General features: G+C 37.8%; 1 protein-coding gene across 7 annotated transcripts in view; it reads left to right on the forward strand.

Moving 5' to 3' along the window:
* Positions 1-24,942, forward strand: part of brsk2a (BR serine/threonine kinase 2a) — a 213,189-nt gene that overhangs the window by 40,424 nt on the left and 147,823 nt on the right. The gene's annotated exons all lie outside the window — the stretch shown is intronic.

Below are 24,942 nucleotides of genomic sequence, written 5' to 3' on the forward strand. Positions count from 1 at the left end.
GATTTTGTGGGAAAAACATGAACAAATATTTTTTTAAATATAAATAATATTTGTAAACAAACTGGCTTTGCTGCTTATTTTTTTTAATTATGATGATGATGATAATTTTCTTTATCTCCAGACAGCCATACCAACTAGACTTTTTTTTACTTTAAGCCCCACAAAAATCATTAAAAAAAATATTTTAATTTAGGAATTAAAAACATGTACTTCATACTAGATGTATCACTGCAGGGTTATTATTGTTAACTAAAACTAAAAGTACTGAAACATTTAATTAACTGAAATTAAGCTGAAATAAAATACAATTTAAATATTAGATGGATAACTTTAAACAAAATGTAAAAATGTTGCATTGGAAAGGGAAATAAATTTAGGTTGAAGCACTAAAATTACTAACTCAAAATAAATAATAACTAAAATGAAAATTAATTAAACCTAAATAGTAATATATTTAATATATATATATTTAATATATAATAATATATATATATATACACATTTATTTTAAAAATGAAAACTGACAATATAAAAACAAAAGCTAATTCAAAATAGTAATAAAATGTATATAGTAACAGTTTATAAATAATACGGTAACACTTTACAATGAGGTTTGTTAATGTATTAACTAACATGAACTAACCATGAGCAATACATTTGCTAGTGTGTTAATCTTTGTTAATGTTAGTTAATAAAAATACAGCTGTTCATTTTTTTGTTCATGTTAGTTCACTTTGCATTAACTAATGTTAATAAATAAAACTTTTGATTTTAGTATGAATTATTAAATGTTGAAATTAACATGAACAAAGATTAATAAATGCTGTAGTGCACTTCATTATTAGTTCATGTTAACTAATGTTAACTAATACAACCTTATTGTAAAGTGTTACCAATAATACTACAATAACACTCTGTCACTGCCTATCAATTGCATTTTAACCTTTTTTTAACTGAATGGATCCAGACGAAAGCGTCACGTCTCCCTAGAGCTGCTGTCCTGCCGTGGCCAGATATCCTGCAAGCTGGGAGAAGAGTCAGTGCTTTATCACTGCGTTTGTTCATTTCCCAGAGTGATCCTTGAATTAGAGATGCTGGCTGCTGGACTTAATCACAGGAAGAGACGGCGCTTGAGTCCGACTCTGTCAGGTTTAAGCTCTCAGCTCTGAGTGGATGGAGGACACCGGCGCTGAACAGTCTTCTTCACTGAACGTCTGCTTTCCCCCGGTCCTGCACCCGTCCGGTGGGACTGCGTGAGGCAGGCAGGAACAGGTGTGCTAGAGCGCAATCAAATTATCACACAGTGGTCCCATGACACTCACCTTCATCTGTGAACACTGCCTGTATGTTGGCCAAAGTAGGAGTATTTTCTAAGCAGTTGTGGATAAGCTTTCGATAAAAAGCTTTACGAGAAGTAACCAGCATGATTGGATTCCTGTCCATTTATGCGAAACTACCAAAAACGCGGATCTTGGTTCCCCGCTGTGTTAAGAAGAACGTTCATAGATGTGGGTGAAGAGCATTTATTATTCATCAGCAGTAATATATGTTTGTAGAGATACATTATTAAGACCATACGCTCCTTGCGGCGTCAACCTTTAACTGGTCGATTTAATAGATTTTTGTAAGGTTTTCTATAACCTAAAATGAAGGAGGTGTTTTTACCCTCAGGAGTGTTTGGTGGATTTTGCTAATTGAATGGACCCGTCTGGACCTCAAGATAAAAAAAAAAAAAAAAGCAAAATATATTTTTATATGTTCAATCCAAGCATGATTTTTTGTTTTTGTTTTGTTTTTACATATCTGAAATATTTAAAAAATATCTAAAAATGTCTAAAATATTCCAGATTAAAGAATATTGACCTAATATCTGAAACATTATATGAAGCCCTGCACGAGACTTTTTCCCCCACAACTTATTCATTAGTTTTTTTTGAAATCATGGCTACAATTTAACCAAGTTAAACTGAGGTAACAGGTTGGGTTTTTTTGGCCATGAATGCATGTCATGTGTGGAACACAAATACAAAAAATGTGTATTGTTGTAGAACAATATTGCATTCTTAATTTCATTTCAATGGTATTTAATGGTCATTTTTTCACTATCCAAATAATAAATTAAATCTTTATTAAATAAATGACCCTTTTTCAGGATACTGCATTTTAAAGATCATTTTGTTTCTTTATTAGAAAGTGTTTAACAAATGTTTTTCATGCTCGTTCAATGAGCCATAAATAATTATTGCACATGCACCTGTGGAACATTTTATCTGATGAACAAGTAATGTTGAAACTAGAAATGTCTCTTGTTTCTCTCAATCAAAACAGCTGCATACAACATACTCTCTGAGTGCCAAAAAATAATCTTTCCCCTGCTGTTTTTCAGAGTCAGTATTAACAGTATTAAGTTATTGGAACTGTGACGTTAATTGTCTACTGCCTGCCTGGTAAGGTTTTTCAAGCAATGTTGCCGAACGATGATGCTCGGGCACTTTCCTATTGAGAATGGGCAACAGATTTCTATATGGATACTTTAGATCGGTTGTGGGCCTTGTGTCTCACCTGGGTGCCCATTGACGGCAACAACATTGCTCGAAAAGTTTCCCCGTGTATCATCACCTTTAGTGTCTTAAAAGAAAAAAGTATCAGCTGTATGCAAAGTGACCCAAATTTGTTTTTTGACCACTGAAAATGTGTACAATTTACCAATTTACTCATGGAGCCGCATTAAGATCTCCACATCTCTGGAAATGAACCATGTTGGGCCTTAAATAGATACTAGAACAAGATACTTCTTGAGTTACAGGCATGCAAACTTCAAACCACAAGAAGTAATAAAATAACAATGCTGCTAAATTTCTAAAGTCATTTTACGCCTCTGTGATTTGGCTCCAAATCTCAGGTGAAAATTGTCAATCCGACTCCCTCTACAAAATATAGTGGATTACTCCGTAAATATACACTCATGACATTTAATATTTTGGCTTCATTCTTCCTTTATTTGTTTCAGTCTGAGATAAAAATGCATTTGCTGAAGTAACCATGTAATTAAGCTTGTTTCTACTGGTATTTGAGCTCTATCATGACTCATGTTTCATGCATTATAAAAGGGTTTGAGATCAGAACATGGGAATCAGGTGAAAAATAAGTCTTTACTGATCGATTATCTGCAACTCAGGATTTGTGTCAAGAGGAATACAAGTTATTAGTGTTTTACTGCCACTAGTGTTCATTTCTGCTGGAAACTGTAGCATACAGAGCATACGTACATTTAGTTTTTTTACAAATGTAGATCTTTGCGGTGTGATATTTTGTAAACAATAAAGTACAATATACTATTCCAGACAATATTTCAGACTTGTGTGAAGGAGGTCATATGTGTGCATTGTTTTAGGATTTTTTTTTTTAACTTCAGGCTGAAAAATGTAGTCTAAACAGTGTTTCTGTCCCTCGCTTTGTGTGCATCATTTGTATTTGTGAATGATAGTTGGGTGTCTCAGATAAAACTGTTTGCTAAAGAGATGTGAGTGAGCGCCAAAGCAGCCGGACACCCTCAGCGAGGCTTAGCAAGTGTCACGTTTTGTTCACCCAGACAACAGAGGTCAAGACAAACAAGCAAACTCTGTTTCACCTTAGCGTGCTAGCTAAACACCTTTAATTGTTAGCGTTTAGCTAATCCTCTTCTTCAGTTCGTCTGAGCTGTTATGTCACAGTTCTTGGGCACATAATCTGCCAAGTGCCTTTACAACATAACGGCTCGGACTCCTTCAGGTTTTATCCTCTATGAGACCGATTATGACCTGATAGTGTTTGTTGTGGTTGAAGCAATCCTTTCCTGCTAATGTGTTGGTATGCTAACGCTATTAATGTGTGTGAGCGTGTGATCTGGCCTGCACTGTTCTCAGGCTTTAGAGAGAATTCAGTAGCTACTGACTCGTACTGTGGTGGATGAATGAGATTTGTTGCTCTTAGTGTCAGTCCACTGAGGAAGAACGCTACGGCGTCCCAGAACATTTACATTGATCCTTATTATTGAACCGCACTTCATCCTAAAGAAATACCTCATGCTTCAAGTGTGTGACGCCTCTGCACTCACGCACACATACTCTGTTAGAGATGCAGAGAGAACTCCATGCCAGTTTGTCACAGTTTTAGTTGGTTTGTCTTCTCTCATTTAGAGTCAAAACGCCTAAATTAAACTTAATGTTGTACCTGTTTTACAAACAAAAAAACATACTTTTTACATATTCAGTATATCAAAAAATATAAATGTATACTATCAATGCAGTATATGAAATTATTTACTCTAGATACAAAATTATCACTTACATACTTTTGCAGTTGGCCAGCAACTTAATACATACATCGAATTACAGTTTGACCTTTGCTGATGTACATGATGAGAGCGATTCGAACAAGAACATACACATTTTGCTCTACTATTTAGTGATATCCCCACTGTTGTGGTCTTGACAGGTCTTGAAATAAAATCCTGAGTCCTCTTAGAGGCAGGAACAACTACAAATGCAGTGGAGACAGAGACAAGACCAAGACCTTTAACAAGTGGCCTGGAAACACTACCAGCTCATAAGAGTCATTAGTTTGAGAAAAGGTTGGACTACACTGCTTGATATGTGTTGATTCACTTAAAAGAACCAACTTCTAAGAGTCATTTGTTCTGTAAAAATTGGACGGCTGTATGTTTCACGCTGTAGATTTTATTCCGAACCAGTTCAAATTTGTTCCAAACGATCATATTGCTGTATTTGTTTTCTTTGACTTTGAATCCTCTGTGGCCCCTCAACAAGGGCTCTTTGTGTTCTTGAGTACTGGATCATAATGGACGAGTTGGGTCACCTCAGATGGCTGGCGGTGCAAAGGGGCCATTTGTCTTCTAACCCCGTAACGGAGAGTCACTCTGGCTAAAGGCCAACTGGCACACATGGACAGATTTGCTGGACTTCAGTGTGATGTGTTCGCGCGAGAGACAAAACATGATGTTGCAATTGCTTTCAATAGCCGCGTTTCCACCGCAGGAACTTTCCCCAGGAATTAAGGACTTTGGGGTGTTACTCTGTGGCAGAATCTGGGGGGGAATGAGTTCCTGGGGCAAATTGTTCCGGGTAATTTCGGTGGAAACCCGGCTAATGCTGTTCTCTAGAGAGATGGGCTTATGTCTTTCATTTTCATATGAATGGGGCCTCATCTGATACCACACACATCTACCACCTGCATTGTTGTGTTACCCGGTCAATCCTTCCAGAACAGAACAAACCTTCTTGAGAAAATCACACACGTCTAGATCGCTGAAAGACTGGCTGTTTGACAATCTTCTAATATTTGTAATTCTAGGCCGCACGTTGCAATGAAAGTCTCTTTGTTGTTTTGGCTTCCTTCCCGCGTCACTGAGGCTGAAATACACGCCGGATTCCAAAAAGAATGTCATTAAGCATTCCATTAAGCAAGTCATTTGGGTATTAATGTTATTTATTTATTTTATATGCAGGAAATTAAATCATCTATGAAGATGGAGCATTATAAACTGATACTCTCAGAGAAAATGGGTGGTGTGTTGGAAAAGAAAATCTTAGTTTTTTTGGGCTTGTTTTTTTTCCATTAAAAAACAGAAAGGTAGCTGTATGGAACAGCAACTAAGATATTAGCAGCTTTTACTCTGAATATCTTTACTCCAATACATGTATGATTAGTAATGCAGTTACTCGTTACATTTTTGCATCTAACTTTTTCTGCAGCAGTTTATTTCTGCTACTAAAGAAGTGATATCGCCATCTACAGGGCATTAAAGGTACTATATTTTGTGCGTTTTGCCCTTACTCACCCAAATGGTGAGTCTTTGAAAAATTGTATTTATCCGTTAAATTGAAGAGACAATTTGGAAGGATATTGGTTTACTTTTGCCCTTTTTGAGCACTTGAGCTTAACTGAGACTTGAGTCTCTGGAGACGTTTAAGACGTTTTGTGTCGACCTTGTAATTGCAATTTTTAGGTGTTCATTTTTATATTGATTTTAGAAAATAAACACGTGATTGCTCTCCTCACAATTCAACTGTTTCTTGTTTTTTTTACTAGAATGTCTCTTAGGTGTTGAGGACTAGTGCATCTTTGAGCTTACATTCAGTACGAGTAAAATACTGTGAAAATCAGATACTCTAAGACTTTTACTCAAAATTTAAAATTGTTGACTTGTAACTTGTAATGGAGTCATTTTCGCTGCAATGTATCTGTACTTTTACTTAAGTTTGGTTTTCAGATACTCTTTACACCGCTCTATGATTATCACCATAACAATCGTCAATTGTCACAGTTTCAGGGGTGACACGTGGAATGTTAATTTATACTTTAATTGAATTCATAATTTATATTTTACATTTAATTAACATGGCGTTGTCACTCCCACAATTTTGCAGTTGTTGGCCAAAGTTTTGAAACAAAATATTATGACAAGAAAATACAAAAGAATATCGAGTACAATATATATTACTAGTCGAGTGGTTGTTGAAGTTTAAAAATAACATTTTAAATGTATTGCAAAAAAAGTTTAGATATATACTATTATGTAGATAGTTTATGATTGTAGCAAGACTAAATTACATCATTCATAGTGTTTCATGGGAGTGGCCAATCATTTTGCTGCTTTTTCTGTTTCCATGATAAAAGCGACTTCTCTGATTGGTGGTTTTCTCCTCGGGATTGTGGGTAGTGTAGTTCCTTAGTTAATTCAGCTATTAAACATGATTTTTTTTTATTTTTATAATGCTAAGCTAAATGCTACATTAAAAATAGTGTACTGTCCATGGAATGCAAGAACCGTCATTTGCAAGAGCCCTAGTGGTATAGTCCTGCTTTCAGTGCTTGTTTTATGTTGAGGATATGAAGATATGCAGGTTCTGTATGGCTGTGTGTGTGTGTGTGAATGCGTGCACCTGGCTCCTCTCTGGTCACAGTGCCTTTGTGAAGCCTCTGTTTTATAATAAGACCATTTGTCACCGTATGATGAAGCATATGACAAGCGCATCAACACCAGCGTCTGTGCTGATCCGGATCTGATGCTGCAAATGCAAAGGCTTCCCACACCTTCCTACATAAAAACACATATATAACCATGGTGTGCTGGAGCTCGCTTTAGGAGAACGTGCTCGTCTTTAGCACATTCTGTTCTCTAAACACACATAAGACATGGGGAGAGGCGAGGCTATTGTTTTATCATCTTTCATTAACTCTGTGCCGCCCCATATGACCTTGCAGCGGCAATATAAGCCCATAATAAAAGCAGCATGGCGGGGCGATGGAGGAAGAATTTATTACGGACCGGTTTTTACACCAGGTCAGTCTCACTGTCCGTGCTTTACTGGGGTCGTCGCTCTCTGTCGGTTGTGCTGAATGAATGGGATCAGTTGGTTTATAGGGATGCACAGCTAAGAAATGTTGGCTGAAGATTAATTGTCATACAGGTAATTGCGATTAACAATTTAATTGTCAGTTTTGTTTGTGTGAGTGTGCCCAATCACAATATCATTTACTTGAAAATAGTGCTGTCAATAAAAAAAAATAAAAAAAAATGGTTACACATTATTTTAAAGGCCACCTGAAATCAAAATGTACGTTTTTTTGGCTTTTAGTATGAATATGTTAGCCTTAAGGTTATGAATAAGCTGGTGTGTGTCCAAAACAATGACAGAATTCGCATTTAGGAGATACAAGCATTCAAAACTTACAGTCTCTCACTTCCGCTAAAATGGATCACGGATTTTTATGACATCACCGCGGACTTCAGCTTTTCATTGCATCTTCTGTCCAATCAAATGCTCTCTAGAATCTAAAGCTCCGCCCCCTATGCTCTAAATAGAGGCTAAAGCTAACCACCTGGCTAAAGCGTCCGCTGACACCGTAGACACGTCACGGAGCAATATGGATTTATTCACACCTCTACTATTGAATCCAATGCATCATCACTTACTATAGTAATAACAGTATATTATGCATAATTACAAGTAAATAATCCTAAACCAAACCCATACTTTATAGTAAGTACATGTAGTTAATTAATATTACGGAGTAAGTGAATTGAGTACCGGTAAGTACAATGTAACTACGTCACCTTTAAATAAAGTGTAACCAAAAAATGTACTGATTAATCACACATTTTTCTGTAATGAATCACGATTAAGATGTTTAGGATGTTTTGATATTTTTCGAGACAAAAATAATGATAAAGAATTATTTCTTCTAATTCTTTCCTTCGTTTTAAGTTAAACGTGCGCATGATATAATTGCTCCTTTCCTCGATTTACTAAATCATGGTCACGATGTACGAATTTGTTCCCTTGTTTTAGTTGAATCAAAAAGAGGGAATGAATGTGACCATGATTTATTAAAATGAGGGGGAAAATTTATAAATTGTGGCCACGATAAGCCTTATATATATTTTTGTCCACATGTAATGTGTGGGCAGGGCCTAAAATTTACACTCGCCAGTAAAAATCGGCGTTGGCGAGTATTTGAAACAGTTAGCTGTGGAGAAAAGGTATTTTTAGGCCCTGTGTTCAAGGCCTCCATAGGTTTCTTCTTCACTTTCATACTTAATTCTTCATTAATTTAAAGAGCATTTTGGTCTTTGCACACTTTGTCACATACATTTCAGATCTTCTTTGGGCAAAATGTCATATGATTGCTGAAGCTCACGTTCTTTGAGAGTTTTAATAATTAGCCAAAATATTAAACCGACAAATGAAATCTACAGTATATGCTCCATTCGTCTTGCTTGATGTCTTCCTACAGAGCTGTATAGCAGGCTTACAGTGGCTTAAAGCACCATTTTGAACAAATACGCTTAGTTTTCCCACAGAAACACAGCCGCTAAAGCTCTTTCAGGGTTTTTGTTCTGCTAGCTTTATGCTACTGGTTGCCATTCTTATCTCCATAAAGGAATAATGGATTAAGTCAAGTAGGTCTGTATCCAATTTGTAATAACGCCCATATGATTTAAGCCTATTTATTTATTTAGAAAAACAATTATATTGAATTGTTAACATTCCAAATTCTATGGCAAAGGTGAAAATTTAAATAGCAAGGGACAAAAATATCAGTTACAAGTGGCGGCTGGTGAAAAATATCTTAGGTGGGGCTGTCATATTCAGCCGGTTTCAATAGTCTGGTAACCATGGGAGTATTAGGCCTACTTTCTGCCCTTGCTATGTGTATTGTGCTTTGATTTTTATTTTGTTCTGTTCCTTAACCCAGTCCCAGTGGTTCTCAAATTTTTTAGAGTTGTACCCCAAGAGGCTTTAATATCCTTCTGCGTACCCCCACTCTTCAGTCACACTTTTTTCAGTAAGGGACCATATTTGCCCCCTTAAATCGATTTTTTCAAGTGCATTTTTACCTTTATAAAATAAATAATGCTTTGAATTAAAAAAAAAATGTTAAATAGATAAATATGCAATGATGGTAAAAACGAAGTGATGCTTTTAAATATTAAATTAAAACCGCCAGTAGGTGATGAGTCATTGAGTCATTCATTCAGTAACGAAGCAAGTTGCTGAATTTATGAATTAATCATTGAATCATTGACTCTAAAGATTCGTTCACAATCATTGCTGTGTGCTGCAGTTCTGCTGTGGCTTTCACTGGAGCTATTCATTTATTGTAAAAATACTGACAACTGTGTTGAAAATGAACATCACTTAATATTAATATTTCGTTTGTTGAACTGTTGTATAAAATCAATGTCACATTCGCAATCGTGTGGATCTTATGTGATCAACATTAAACACAGGAACTCACACAGGGTCATATGTGTTTGTATCGAAGAGAGTTTGAATCTTATATCGATCTCCATGCTCAGCCTGTGTCTATATTTGTTCTTCATGCTAGTAAGTGCTAACTTAAATCCCTACTTTTACAAAGGTAACGTACATTGTCGAGAACGGCAGTATAGCGCGATTTGCTGAGGCAGCAATCTGCACGAGACCTGTCATATAGCCTATACACGCTGCTTAAATGCAGAAAGTTTTGACCGCAAAAGATGAGGTAATTTGATCATATGTCATGTATTTACAGCATTTAACCTGAGAGAAATGCATGCTCAGTTTAAATCTTATTTTAAGATGAGGTAGTATTAAAGTCCACATGAAATCAAAATTGACCATATTTACTTTGTTTGCCTAAATTGATCGTTTTGTGGTGAACAATTCATCCATGCAAGTCAATCCACACAAAAAAATTTTTTGGCTTCGTAATCTTTAATCAAAATCTGAAAATGCCTCTCCCCTCTGCATTGGAGGACCTTCCCTGATGACGTAGGTTTGAGGACTTGGGTTGGGAAACGCTTAACCACTCCCCTCAAACCTTTAGTCTTTTATGAGCGAGAGATGGAGAGGAGGAGCGCTAGAGTAAAACCCTGCCCTCTGTTCAATATTCCTTTTCACTGGGAAATACGTCACAACACTGGAGAAAAGTCGTTTGCAACTTCCGGTTCACGCGGACTTTAACGTTAAAGGAACGGCAAAATTCAGCATTTTGTTCTCGCACCCCCTTCTGTCACCTCACGGTTTGAGAACCACCACAAACCCAGTTTGAGAACCACTGCCTTTACATATCTTTGTAAAACGAATAATAATAATAATATTACAAATAATTATTAGTATTAACGACCCAAACACAATTTAACACAAACTGCATGATACCAGCTAGCGCTCTGTGAAAGTAATTATTTAATGCCATATTACAAGACTGAAGCATTCTTACACAAGAACAAACAAATTGCACACACTTTCCATTTGCATTTGAAATTTAACTCAAAAAGTTTAGTTACTTTCTCAGACAGGTCCCTCACTTCGGTAACTGTCCATGCTGGATCTGTCCCTGTTGTTTTAAGAAGTAATCACGGAAAGCAAAACAAGGCATTAGCATGACGCATCCAGCTAGCCAGGCCGATAGACCGCTGTCTGATGGAGATAGGCGCGCATGAGCGCGGGCGCGGGCGGGCACGCGCAGCTTGGGGCGCTAACAGAAGCGCCCATAGCTGACTAGATTTAAGCTCGCTGATTGGCTACAGTTTATGTCAAACATGTATATCTTAAATCAGCAATTGGCTAAGCTGCTCCACAGACCCGCCTCTCTGGGGCGATTTCTCCAGCGCCCCAGAGCTGATGAGACGTGCACGCAGATGGAGGAGACGTGTTGAAAAAGCAGAAATTTTTAATTTATATCATATTTTTCATATATACTGGGTGTATTTAATATCTTAAACACACAAATACTGACAATTTGTATGTATGATTTATGTATGTGTTTACTTATTTATTTTATGAGTGTGGCTCATAAACTGTGGTCTGGCTCATGAGGGGGGGAGCGCCCTCTATTGGCCAGCCGCCCCTGCAACTGAGTGTTGAGATAAGAGCCCTAATTAGCTAGCTACCTAAATGTTAATACATGCTAAATTCTAATTAGCAGCTAAGACGCTTAATGCTAGCTAATTAACATTGACCACAAGCTCAAAATTGTGAATAATAAATGGTAATCGCTCAATAATTTGTCTTCTAACCTATTAAAACAGTAAATTAGGCAACAATAGCTTTCATAATTGGTTAATATTTTAAAATGACATGTTTTGAATTGCATTTAACACTTTGAACTGCTCATGTTATGGAATGGAGCCATAAATCCTTCAGTTGCTAATGACGTTGCGTATGTACCCCCCCCCCCCACCCACCCACACACCCACACACCCACACACCCACACACACACACCATGGTATATTGATATGAATAGTATTGTCATGTCTGAAAGCAGTTGTAATATTATTTAAGTGTAATATAGCTTACAGAATAGTTTAGTTTGGCCTTGGAAGATCCGAGATGGGATTTGAAAGCGGGAATAGCACCCTGACTGGGAACAAAGGCGCTACACCGTGACCCTTTAAGCGTACATCAAATGGATTTGACTTCAAAGCACCTGTATGTCAGGATGAGCTCCTAATGCATTGATTTGCTCGCTGTCTGATGTGACTTTTCTGATGTGAAGCTGATGGCCCTTCTTTACAATGTTATATCTTTTGTGTTGGCTACATATAGGCCTGTGAGTCTCTGTTTGGCCCAGCAGAAGGTATCGATTGAATAGGAAGACATATTTAAGAGATAATAAGATGAATGAGGTGTTAGGAGATGAAAGGATCTAGTGTACTTGAAGATGTTGTGCAGAGGAACCGATTCTCAGCAGATACATCAGGGAACTTGTTTGCCCAACAAGTGCATCATCTCTGCTAACTTTAAATGAAAGGCACTCCATCTTTGATGTCAGGTCCATCTTTAACACATTGACCAGCGCGTTTTAAGATCGCTGGGGTTTGCTGTGCAGTGCATCGGTGTGGAAGAGCATGGTCTGCTGGTTTATGATGTGGTCTCTCATCTCTTGGGTTGTTTGATCACCTTCTCCTTCTCTCAGTCTCTCTCTTCACACGAGCTGCTTCTCTCATCCTCGGTGCCCTGCTGAGACGGCGGAGGGCCAGGTGGCATCACGTCACACACACTGCTGACATACACACACACACACACACACACACACACGCTCTCCCCTGTGTGCTCACTCACCACGAGTAGATGTGGTATTAGCCTCTTTTTGCTCTTCTTTAATCTTGCCCTACATGTGGCGTTGCAATTTGCACCCCAGTCTGTGTTGTTTTGTCTGGTTGGGTGAGGTGTGCCAGACGGGGTGAGGTTAGGCTATCTTTGTTGTCTGGCCCCATGTTTTTTGTTTTGTTTGATAGTTTAGCTACACTTTGTTTTTTGTTTTTTGGTTCAGTGTGTTTTGTTTTGTGTTGTTTGTTTTTGTTTTACCATGCTTTTTGTTTTAGGTTTTTGTTTTGTTTTGTTTAGATATATTGTATCATGCATTGTAGTCTATCTTATTTGTTGTTTTGTTTTGGTTGAACGTGGTGAGTCACAAAGGGATCGCTTAGGGACACATTGTTGCTAGCTACCCTTTTTATGTTTTGTTTTGTTTTTTGTGTTTTGTTTTTTGTTTTGTTTTGTTTAAATACATTTTTTCAAACGATGATTTCTGTCATTTTAGGTAGTTTTTATCACGCTGATGTAAATTCACATGTTAGTTTTTTAAAATATGTTTGGTTTTAGGTAGTTATTTGATGCTATAGAAATGGGAGTGTGACATCATGATTGACAGCTGAGATTGACAGCTGATATTGACAGCTTCTCTGAGCGAAGTATAGTCACTGAGGCACCAACTGATTTTTTCAGCGGGAGATTGGAGCTTCAACTTGTTTTTGTTTTGTTTTGTTTTGTTTTGTTTTGTTTTGTTTTGTTTTGTTTTGTTTTGTTTTGTTTTGTTTTGTTTTGTTTTGTTAGGATGGGCCACAAATAAAATTTTGGGGACATACTGTTGCTAAATTATTTTTTATATAATAGCATAGCATAGTGTTAGCCTGGTAATACCAGACTCTGCTACTTCGCTTTGCTTCGTAGAGAGAGTCTGGAGTTCCGTAATAGAAAAACATTTTCTTTTCCGCTTGTCTGAAGTTTAAAATCATTGATTACCCGTAAGCCAATCACATAACGTTTGGTTATGGCGTGTGTTTTGCGCTGGCTCAGCCGCATCTAACTTCCACTGTAAACACATGTATGATGCGAAAACAAAACCATCGAGCGAAATAACGGAGTGAACATGGCTGTGAACGACTTTTGCAGATTATGTGAAGTAAATCTACGCATCCACGGTACAATCAGCATCTACGTCACGGCTCTCAGCCCGCCCTCTGTTCGTTGATTGGCCGGCTGTTTTCAGGCCGGAGGAAAACGGAAAGCTCTGACGCTGTCTCAGACTGAATACAGAAGCGAAATGAAATTGAGCGGAAGGAGGAAGTCTGACGTAGTCAGGCTAGCATAGTGTACACATTGTAGCCTAAAATTTTGAATAGGATGGGCCTCAAAGGATAGCTTAGGGACACATTGTTGCAAGCTTTTTTATTTTTTATTTTTTTATTTGTTTTGTTTGGATAGCTTTACACCACCATGTCCTAACCAGATGCGACGCAACTCCACGACACATGATAAAAGGCATATTTTCCATGTTAATCTGAGTTTTTGTCCTAACCAGCCGTGTCGGCGATAGTTTCTATGTTTCTGTGACAAGAAAATAAAATGTATGACAATGATAAACTCAAATACTGTTTGAGTTTGAATATCATCGTGACCTTTACAGCCGTACTGAATGCGACAATGGATAATTTACCTCAGATATTGAAAATAAATGAAAAGGAACAAGAATGTTAAAACTGTCAACTCAGTCTGAACAGACAAGTATAGTCTGTAGCAAAGATAGTTTCAGTCACTCGGTATGTATTTTAAATAATGGTGTAATGTTTATGAATTTGATTATGATGTACTTGATTAGGTGGTGCTTACTCACATTGTGAGTGCAGGGTGTTTGCAGAGAGACTCCGCCCACACCTGCTTTGATTGGCTGTGATTTTTGATTGATTTTGTCGTGTCTAGTAGTCGTGTCACGTCTGGTGTGGACAGACAAATTACTTGTCACCGGAATCTTTGGGTCGCATGACTCGCGTCTGGTTAGGACACGATGTGTGAGGTACATGTTGTATTTTTTTTATTTTTATTTTTATTTTTTTTTTTTTTTTTTTTAGAATCCCACACTTTTAGAACAAAATTACTTCTGAGTGTTTTTCTTTAAATCTAACTGAGAATTGCTCAAAATGCAAATGCAAACTGCCAGTTTTTGTGTATTGCTCAAGGACACTCTGCAGGGGACAGTCTCCGGGTGTTCATAGTGTCTGAATAAATCACTCCGTCATGCTGTCACTGGTGGCATATCTGGACATCAGTTTGCCAACAGCAGTTTCTAACACTTTTTTTTTTTTTTAACTATCATTCTGATTAAAATGATATTATACCAGATATTACTAGGTCTTGTTTTGTTCACTTTAAGCAGCAGTGTTTTTGTTTTTTTTTTGTCCACAAACAGCCAGATCAAGTTGGAAGCCTGGTATATTACTGTATAATACTATATGATTAATTGCAAATATGATATAGTTGCAGAATGTCTATATCACAGTGACTGAATGCCTAAGCACAAGACATCTGAGTATGTGGGTTTGTTCATTTAAATTAAGCACATTTTTAGTCAGAGATTATGTACTAGAGAATTCAGTGCATAATGTGGGTGAGTTAAAAACAGTCTCAATAAGAGCAAAATGGCCTATTTTATACACTTGACAAAAGAACAAAAGGGGATATTAAAACCCAAGAGAACAAAGTGTCCTTGGGAGCCCGGTGTAGTTCTGCATGAGAGAGAGAGACGGAGAGAGAGGGAAGTTTGTGATCAGCATGGGCTTGCGCATGTGTGTAAGAGTGTTTCTCGCAGGACCGAAGCAGAGGAGTGACGAGGAAGAGTGTGTGAAATGGTGTTTCTATAAATAGCGCCGCTGTTTCTCGGCCTGTGCACCTCAGATTAGGAGTCAGGATTTGCTGAGAGTGGCGTCAAGATTAGAGTGCTTGTGTGCTTGTGTTTACCTGTGTGTTTGCTCTGATACCACTGCTGCAGATGAACGTGTGTGTTGGTCAGGGAGGGTAGATACGGATAGAATGTGACATAAAATATGACATTTCCTCTAAAGCAAAGGACAAAGGTTATTGGAAAGTTATTTTCAAACTTAAAAGTTCTTAAATTATGGTTTTGAACATCTTTGTGCCACATGTATTGATATAAAAGTGGTCAGAAAAGAGGAAATGATGGGAAAGAGAATCGAGAAATGACTCAAACCAGATTCAAACTCATTTTCCCACATGCTCACCACTGCTAACCAGTAGGCCACGACTCAAGTGATGATTTTTGGTGTGTAAGCGAGACTTCAGTTGTCATTTTTCTAAGAGACTCTGTTATGAGAGCAGCTCACCTGATGAGCTCTGCTCAGAGAGTGCTAAAACCCCATGCAGAAACTGAAATGTAATTAAAAGATGACGTAATACAGAGGAAAAATGAATCCTCTAAGTAGGATTTTTGTAATGCAGGGAATAAAGCTGCTACGTTCAGTTATTTTTGGTTTGAAGCGGTGATTATGAAAGTAGTGACTCTGAGAGTACCCGTATCCAATAAGTACATTGTACCTAAAAGAAAATGATGTAAGTACATGGTAGTTAAAGACATCAAATATAAAGTCAAATATGCAAATGATCCCCGCCTCCACTCACTCACAGAGATCCACTTGTTGATGATCACACGTTGATCTGATTGGTTAAGGTAGTTTGTGACGTCAGAAACACCAGCGATTTCAAACCGTGATTTTGAGACTGTCTTTGTTTCACTGCAGTTTTAAGGAGAAAATACTCAGCAATGGTGTTGACTTATGAATTTACACATGGTTTGTCTTAATGTGCATTAAAAACACCACATAGACATATAAACAACATTAAAAACTTGATTTTCACCACAAAATTTTAACAACTGTTTTACTGGTATTAAAGGAGAACTCGGCAACTCTAGCGAACTCTAGTCACTTCTTCGCTGATTTTTCCTTTTGTTGTCGCATGTTTTCCCCACGAGCTCCCCCTACAGCTGTGGGGGGGGCGTATATTTCACAACACGGTCGTAAAAAACTCACTTGTGGCGGCCTCCTCCCCCTCTCTACCGCTGCTCATGTGCGTTTGTTTTGATCGGAGCAAGCCAACTGTATCGTGTGGAGCTATGTCTACTGAGGTTGGTAATCTGGTAATACATCATACATGCGTGTGTGTTTATGTCGAATTGCCGTAAAGCAATTCGTGTTTCGCGCTCGTTCTCGTTCTCGCTTCTCACGAGACTTCCAATTTCTATCTTGCCGGGACGGTAGTCCCCAAGTTGCAAGGTTGGTTTTCCGCCTGAGAACGCTGGGGGGAGCGGGGAAAGTCACCAATATCACCAGAACAGGTTGTTTAACCATCCAAATGAATACTAGACAGTTTTATTAAGTTAAAAAAGTTACCAAGTTCTCCTTTAAGTAAAGCAATTTTGCTATTTTTTCTATTTCTAAATAATATTAAAAGATTATCCCAAAGTACATAATGTTTTTTCCCCTGAGAATTTAATCCAAAAATATCAGAATAATTAATTTTGAAATTAAAATAATGGTCATCATAGACAAGGTTTATTCAGTTTATTTTATGTACGAATTGCATTTTGAATGTTTTTTTTTTTTTTATGAATAGAAAAATGATTTGTAAGTTAAATAATTTAACTTGCATGCAAATACATACAAGGGGGAATTTAGTATAATTTGAAGAGCTAGTTAGAAATAGTCTTTAGTTATGATTTTAACCAAAACAACACAGCTTTAGTACATCTGTATAAGTATATCTCGTAAGAGCACAACCGTCTGCTGTCTGAAACTGCCTGTAGATGTTCCCTAGGTGTGCGTCTCGGCTGAAACTCTGCAGCTCGGCTCCTTCACTCGGATGTGGTCTAATACTCTTCTTCCTGCTGCATGCTATCGTTTTCGCACCCGTTTGCTCTTCCTCCACTCCAGCCCGCGGGTGTAAGAGCGTGCTGCACTGCAGAGTTTTCTGAATGAAACGCTCAGGAAGTTTCTTCCTCCTCCTGCACCTTCTGGCCTCAGTTTCTCTCGTTCAGTCGCTGACTCACAGGAAGCAGCTGCAGCACAACAGAGAGATGGAGAGATGGAGAGACGGAGAGATGGAGAGATGGAGAGACGGAGAGATGGAGAGATAGAGAGACGGAGAGATGGAGAGATAGAGAGACGGAGAGATGGAGAGATGGAGAGATAGAGAGACGGAGAGATGGAGAGATATAGAGATAGAGAGACGGATAGATGGAGAGACAGATGGAGAGAGAGAGATATAGAGATGGAGAGATGGAGAGAGAGATGGAGAGATATAGAGATAGAGAGACGGATAGATGGAGAGACAGAGATGGAGAGAGAGAGATATAGAGATGGAGAGATGGAGAGACGGAGAGATGGAGAGATGGAGAGATGGAGAGAGAGAGATGGAGAGATGGAGAGAGAGAGATGGAGAGACGGAGAGATAGAGAGAGAGAGATGGAGAGACGGAGAGATAGAGAGACGGAGAGATAGAGAGACGGAGAGATAAAGAGACGGAGAGATAGAGGAAGATAGGTAGATAGGTAGAGAGACAGATGGAGAGATGGAGAGATGGAGAGATGGAGAGACGGAGAGACAGAGAGACGGAGAGATAAAGAGATGGAGAGATAGAGGAAGATAGGTAGATAGATGGAGAGATGGAGAGATGGAGAGAGAGAGAGATGGAGAGAGAGAGAGAGAGAGAGATGGAGAGAGAGAGAGAGATGGAGAGATGACTCATCTTTACCATGATGCTCCGCAGTCGCATGTATTCATAACTTGTTTGGTGACTCACGCTATGAATGTACAGATGGTATCATGTGATGTCATAAAGTATGTCGTTTGGAATGCAGAGATCAGAAGCGCTGGTGTTGTGTAGTGGTGTAATGGTGTTGTGTAGTGGTGTATTGGTGTGGTGTAGTGGTGTTGTGTAGTGGTGTAATGGTGTGGTGTAATGGTGTTGTGTAGTGGTGTAATGGTGTTGTGTAGTGGTGTAATGGTGTGGTGTAGTGGTGTAATGGTGTTGTGTAGTGGTGTAATGGTGTGGTGTAATGGTGTTGTGTAGTGGTGGTGTTGTGCGGTGGTGTTGTGTAGTGGTGTGATGTAGGGGTGGGCGGTACACCGGTGTCATAGTCATCACCGGTGTGACATTGCGCCACGACATGGATTTTCTAATACCGTCAATACCGTAATAAATCAATTATGTTCCTTGAACGGCTGCATTTACATTAGGGCTGTAGTCAACCAAAGAAATGCTTAGTCGACCAAAGTCCTGTCCTGCACAATGATTAGTCGACTAAAAAAAAAATAAAAAAAAAAAAAAAAAAGACGCGATGTTTTGCATTTTGATTGAACATTTATTAAACAATTGTCAGAGCATTTATAAAACAACAACGAAAAAACGTTTTTGTTTTTGTTTTATTGACACCTGGGATCCCCCGCGAAACGGTTCTCATTCGCGCTTGAATAAGGCCGGCGACACACTGGCTGCTGGCGTGAGAGTCTCAGCTGCGTTGGGTGTCTGTTTTTATTTCGGCTCCCATGTTAAAAGGTTGGAGTTTGCACACTGCCTGCGTGAGACACGCGTCTCAGGCGCGGCTCGAGCCACGCGGAAAACGCGTGCATGCTAGAAATAGAACCGACGCCTGAGTGTTCCTGCAACAAGAGTGTTCTCTGGCTAGAGCGCAGAACAGCGGAGTTTGTATGAACCGAAGTGCATGCCTGAGCTTGTATTGCTGCTGTTGCTTTGACATTGTGGAAAATAGAATAAACAAAATGTATTAGACTTTTTACCCGTTATTATCAATCTAAATTAATCTCGTTTTTAATTTAGGCAAACTTAATTTCGTTTTTTCTTTATTTAAATTTCGTTTTTCTTTATTTAAATTTTGTTTTTTCTTTATTTAAATTTCGTTTTTCTTTATTTAAATTCCGTTTTTCTTTATTTAAATTTCATTTTTTCTGTATTTAAATTTCGTTTTTTTCTTTATTTAAATTTCGTTTTTCTTTATTTAAATTTCGTTTTTTCTTTATTTAAATTTAGTTTTTCTTTAGGCCTATTTAAATTTCGTTTTTCTTTATTTAAATTTCGTTTTTCTTTATTTAAATTTCATTTTTTCTGTATTTAAATTTCGTTTTTTTCTTTATTTAAATTTCGTTTTTCTTTATTTAAATTTCGTTTTTCTTTATTTAAATCTACCCTTTACTGTGTCAGTAATTTGTTAGTCAGAAAAATATTAGACTACCTTAAAAGTATTGCTTAATTAACAGACTGTGTGCGTTTTATATCACTAGTGCAGTGTCCGTTCTCGGAGAATATAGCCGCCCTGCTCGCGTGAGGTGCGCCGCTTCCCGCTCGCGCTGTTCTGTAGTTTACTATTAATTCTGAACGTGTCGCGTCTCGCGTGTCTGTCTATATTGCACCAAATGCGACACTGCACTCCCTTGTGAAGTCGATTGGATGAACGGTTCTCGAAATAATCAAAATGCAAACGGACAGACAGACACATAGAGATTACTACCTATATTCCTTACTGAGCACGAAGCAGCAGTGCAGCCAGCCACAGGTGCGGTTCCCGAGTGTTCTACGTGGTGCGCTAAACTGTGGCGCTGTTACAAAATAGCCTAAATTAAAGCATTTAAAGTTGTGGATAAAACATAGGCTGATTATATTTAGAATACAGTAATATATAACTGCTTATAAAGGAATAAATATCAAGGAGTAAATCAATGAAAATTTCTTTATTGGTGAAAAAAAAAAGTTATACCGTGATATTATACCGTCACCGTTCAAAAGATGAAAAATACCGTGATATTAATTTTAGGTCATATCGCCCACCCCTAGTGTGATGTGTAGTGGTCTTGTGTGGTGGTGTTGTGTGGTGGTGTTGTGTGGTGGTGTTGTGTAGTGGTGTTGTGTAGTTCTGTAGCAGCGTTGTGTAGTTGTGTAGTGTTGTTGTGTAGTGGTGTGATGTTGTGTAGTGGTGTTGTGTAGTGGTGTGGTGTTGTGCGGTGGTGTTGTGCGGTGGTGTTGTGCAGTGGTGTTGTGTAGTGGTGTTGTGTAGTGGTGTGGTGTTGTGTAGTGGTGTGGTGTAATGGTGTTGTGTAGTGGTGTAATGGTGTGGTGTTGTGTAGTGGTGTGGTGTTGTGCGGTGGTGTTGTGCAGTGGTGTTGTGTAGTGGTGGTGTTGTGTGGTGGTGTTGTGTAGTGGTGTTGTGTAGTTCTGTAGTGGCATTGTGTTGTTGTGTAGTGGTGTGGTGTTGTGTAGTGGTGTTGTGTTGTGTTGTGACGTTGTGTAGTGGTGTGACGTTGTGTAGTGGTGTGGTGTTGTGCGGTGGTGTTGTGTAGTGGTGTGGTGTTGTGCAGTGGTGTTGTGTAGTTGTGTAGTGGTGTTGTGTAGTTCTGTAGTGGCATTGTGTTGTTGTGTAGTGGTGTGGTGTTGTGTAGTGGTGTGGTGTTGTGCGGTGGTGTTGTGTGGTGGTGTTGTGTAGTGGTGTGGTGTTGTGCAGTGGTGTTGTGTAGTTGTGTAGTGGTGTTGTGTAGTGGTAAAGATCAAGGCTGTAGAAGGTTTCTAGTTTGAAAAGCCATCCTTGTGCAAGACACTGAAGACGTTGAACTTTTCTCTATTCTGTTATGTTTATTTGAATCTATACTATTTTTTTTTAATCAGTATTTAATTTAATAATTTCAATTTGATATATAAATTGCAATCTATAATAAATACATTACATTTCATGTCACACCACATGGCCTGATATCATAATGAAGAAAAAAGCCTCACTTAAATGATGAAATTCTTACAAAGAAAGAGTAGTAGCTTATTGAGTAGTTTAGCATAATATTTTTATTATTGTTTCTTAGAAAAAATAGGCAGTGATAACGCTATCATAACCTGTTTCGGGCAAATCAAAGTCATGTGGAGAAACCAACATATGAAATATCATAGATATTCTTATGACTGCATGTCAAGTTCAATAAGTCTCTTAAAATATCTGATTATTTGACCTTTTTATGACAAGGCAGAGTTAGTTCAAGTTGTAAAATGTCATTTGGTGCAAAAAAATTACGACTGACTAATTCATGAAATTTGTAAGAAATAAACATACAAACAAACAAACCAAAACATACTAGGGATACACCGATATGAACATTTTGGCCGAGACCGATAATTGTTTACATTTGAAAGCCGATAAATAATATATTTGGCTGATAAATCTAAATCTAAATCCAAATTTGTATATAATTTTTGAGAGCCTGATTACAAAAAAAATTATCTCACCATTAAAATCCATGTCCTAAGCACACAATTATAACATTCTCATTATAATGTTATGTAGCCTATATGACAGACCGTTTCAAACGTTCCCGCTCCCGTTTTTAAAGGGGTGTCACTTTTTCAGGGTGAGCAAAAACGCACCGTTTTTGTGTCTGTCCCTTTAAATGCAAATGAGCTGCTGCTCCCAGCACAGGGGGCGGAGCTACAAGAGCTTGTGTCCTTTTACCTCACACAGACACGCAGTGAAGTCAGACAATAATGGAGAGACTCTAGAAGAAGTGACAACATGCTGAAGCAACAGGACATTTCTGAATGGTTAGTTGATGAATGTAGCTTATGTGTAGTGATCTTCTAGTCATTGATTAGCATATTCTGTCATGATAATCTATAAATCGTGTTCCGGGGGCGGGGTTTATGTAAATTTTAGGGTTAGTGATGTCACTAACCCGGGAGGAATGTCGTGTAGTCCCAACCAGCGCTCAAAGTGACACATTTTTTAAATTTCACTACCAACTTGGTAGCGAAGTCGGTACTTTTTGGCAACTCTAGCCATGTGGATGTTTGCATGAGCTCTGCAATTCGGCACTTCAGTAAAGTCAAGTTTATTTATATAGCACTTTAAACAATAGATTGTTCAAAACCAATCAGCTTTACATTATTAAACATAAAAAGACAATGTTAGTGTTGCTTTCATTTGGAATTACACCTCAGTTTCTACAATAGCAGCTCTCCAGTGTTTGAGTTCGGAGACGTCTGACCTCGAGGGAGAACGGAAGAAATGAGCCGGAGAAGATTTCAATGTCAAAGAGGGCGGAGCCTCAGAGCCCCGCCTACCTATGACATCATCACCACGGACCAATGGTAGTTCACCAGCCGGAGCCGAAGTTCGCTTTGGCAAGCTGTTTCGAACTCCAAACGAACTTTATTTTAGAATGACTAGTTTGTTCTTCGTTTATGCCTGAAGTGTATCCGGGCCTTTATTCCACACAGCGGCTTCTTTCCAAGCACCGGTTTAATAAAGCTGTCTCGGGGCGTTTCTGTTGTTGACGGTGTGGTTTAGCAGTGTTTGCTGATGGAGTGTTTTACAGAGCTCAGGAACAGGAGCAGATTCTCCTCATGCTGTGGGTTGTTTGGGTCTTCACTGACATGTTCTGCTTCATGCCGCTTTGATTAGCAAACGGAGACGTTCCTCTGCGTAATCTCATGCGTCACGGTGAAACTTTGGAAGCGTCTGATTTCGACTCATCCTCACGGCTCTGAGGAGATTCGGGGAAGGGGGTGTTAAAACGATCTTATACGGCAAATGATGAGCCCAGAATACCTCATCGGTTACATAAAACGGTAAATTATTAAGTTGCTGATGTGAGAGGGGAAAGCCCCGCCCCTCAGCTGCACTCCGCCAGCCAATCAGAGCGCAGCACGGCTGTATTTGGGTCACGGTAGTGCGTTTCTTTTGCGTGGTTGGCAGATGTATTGTGCTGTAATCTTCCCCAAAAAAGAGATGAGGGGGTTTAGAGCTGCCTTCTCTCAAATATACTTACTTCTCACTCTGTCTTCCTATTTCCTTCCTTTTCATCAGGTTTCTTTTGCGAGAAGTGTCTGTCCCAAATAGACAAATAATCAATAAAATAGCTCTTAATTAAATTCTAAACGGTCGGTTTGCATTGATTTCTCCCCCTTCTGCTCATGAAAGCTGCAGTTAAGCAGTGAATGAGAGTCCCAGATTTGGGAGCGCTGGGATTTGCAGCAGTGAAAGATTTCCCTCTCTGCTGGTTGTAACTGATTCATTTTGACTGGTATGATTGCAGCGGCACTGGTTTGTGTTACGGTACACACGGTGTGCGATGGGGTCGGGAATGGAGGGGAATTGATAGTGACAGATTCTACGCACCTGTAATTAATTCTCGCTGCGAAGCTTTGATTAGCAGGTCATGCGCGCGAGACACGTTCTGGGGGAAACGCTGTGTTTCTTGTGTGCTTCTCTGAGGCTCTTTTGTAGATTTGGGCTCATATTTTGTGCTGAGAGATTATTTGTGTTACTTTGAGGTTTCTTGAGTTTTGTGACAGTTGTTTAACACTGTATTTTTCTCTCTTTGAAAGAAATTCACCTTTTGTGATCATGAGAAACCTGAGAGAATGAATGGTAAAAAAAAAGGGCTGAATTTAAAGCATGGAAGAATTTAAATACTAAATAAGTTCATTCTTATATAATTAATTATATAAAGAAGAACCAAAAATTATTTGGACAAAAGCGTCTGCTAAATGACTAAATGTAAATGGACAATTCGAGTTTAAAAATGTATTAATTTAATTGCATAGCATAAAAATGCATTGGTGTCTGCAAACAAATCTTTTTCCCAGAATGTTTTTAAATCGACTTTTAATGCATTTTTGCCAAAATAATATTAGAAATGACAGTATATATTTAGATAATTATTTATAATGAATATAAAATTGTAAATGATAATTTGTTAATGAGTTTAATTTAATAAAATAGCTTTAATGAAATAATTGAATTTGAAGTAATAGTAGTAATTAATTAAACATAGTAGTAATATTAAAACAATATGACATTTTTTTTTTGTCAAAGTATTATTATAAATGACAGTATATATTTAGATAATTATTTATAATGAATATAATATTGTAAATGATAATTTCATGAGTTTAATTTAATAAAATAACTTTAATGAAATAATTTAATTTAATTTGAAGTAATAGTAGTAATTAATTAAACATAGTAGTAATATTAAAACAATATGACATTTTTTTTGTCAAAGTATTATTATAAATGACAGTATATATTTAGATAATTATTTATAATTAATATAATATTGTAAATGATAATTTCATGAGTTTAATTTAATAAAATAGCTTTAATGAAATAATTTAATTTAATTTGAAGTAATAGTAGTAATTAATTAAACATAATAATAATATTAAAACAGTATGACTTTTTTGTCAAAGTATTATTATAAATGACAGTATATATTTGGATAATTATTAATAATGAATATAATATTGTAAATGATAATTTGT

This window comes from Abramis brama (assembly GCF_963993115.1).
Source record: "Abramis brama genome assembly, chromosome: 20".
NCBI classification, from domain to species: domain Eukaryota; kingdom Metazoa; phylum Chordata; class Actinopteri; order Cypriniformes; family Leuciscidae; genus Abramis; species Abramis brama.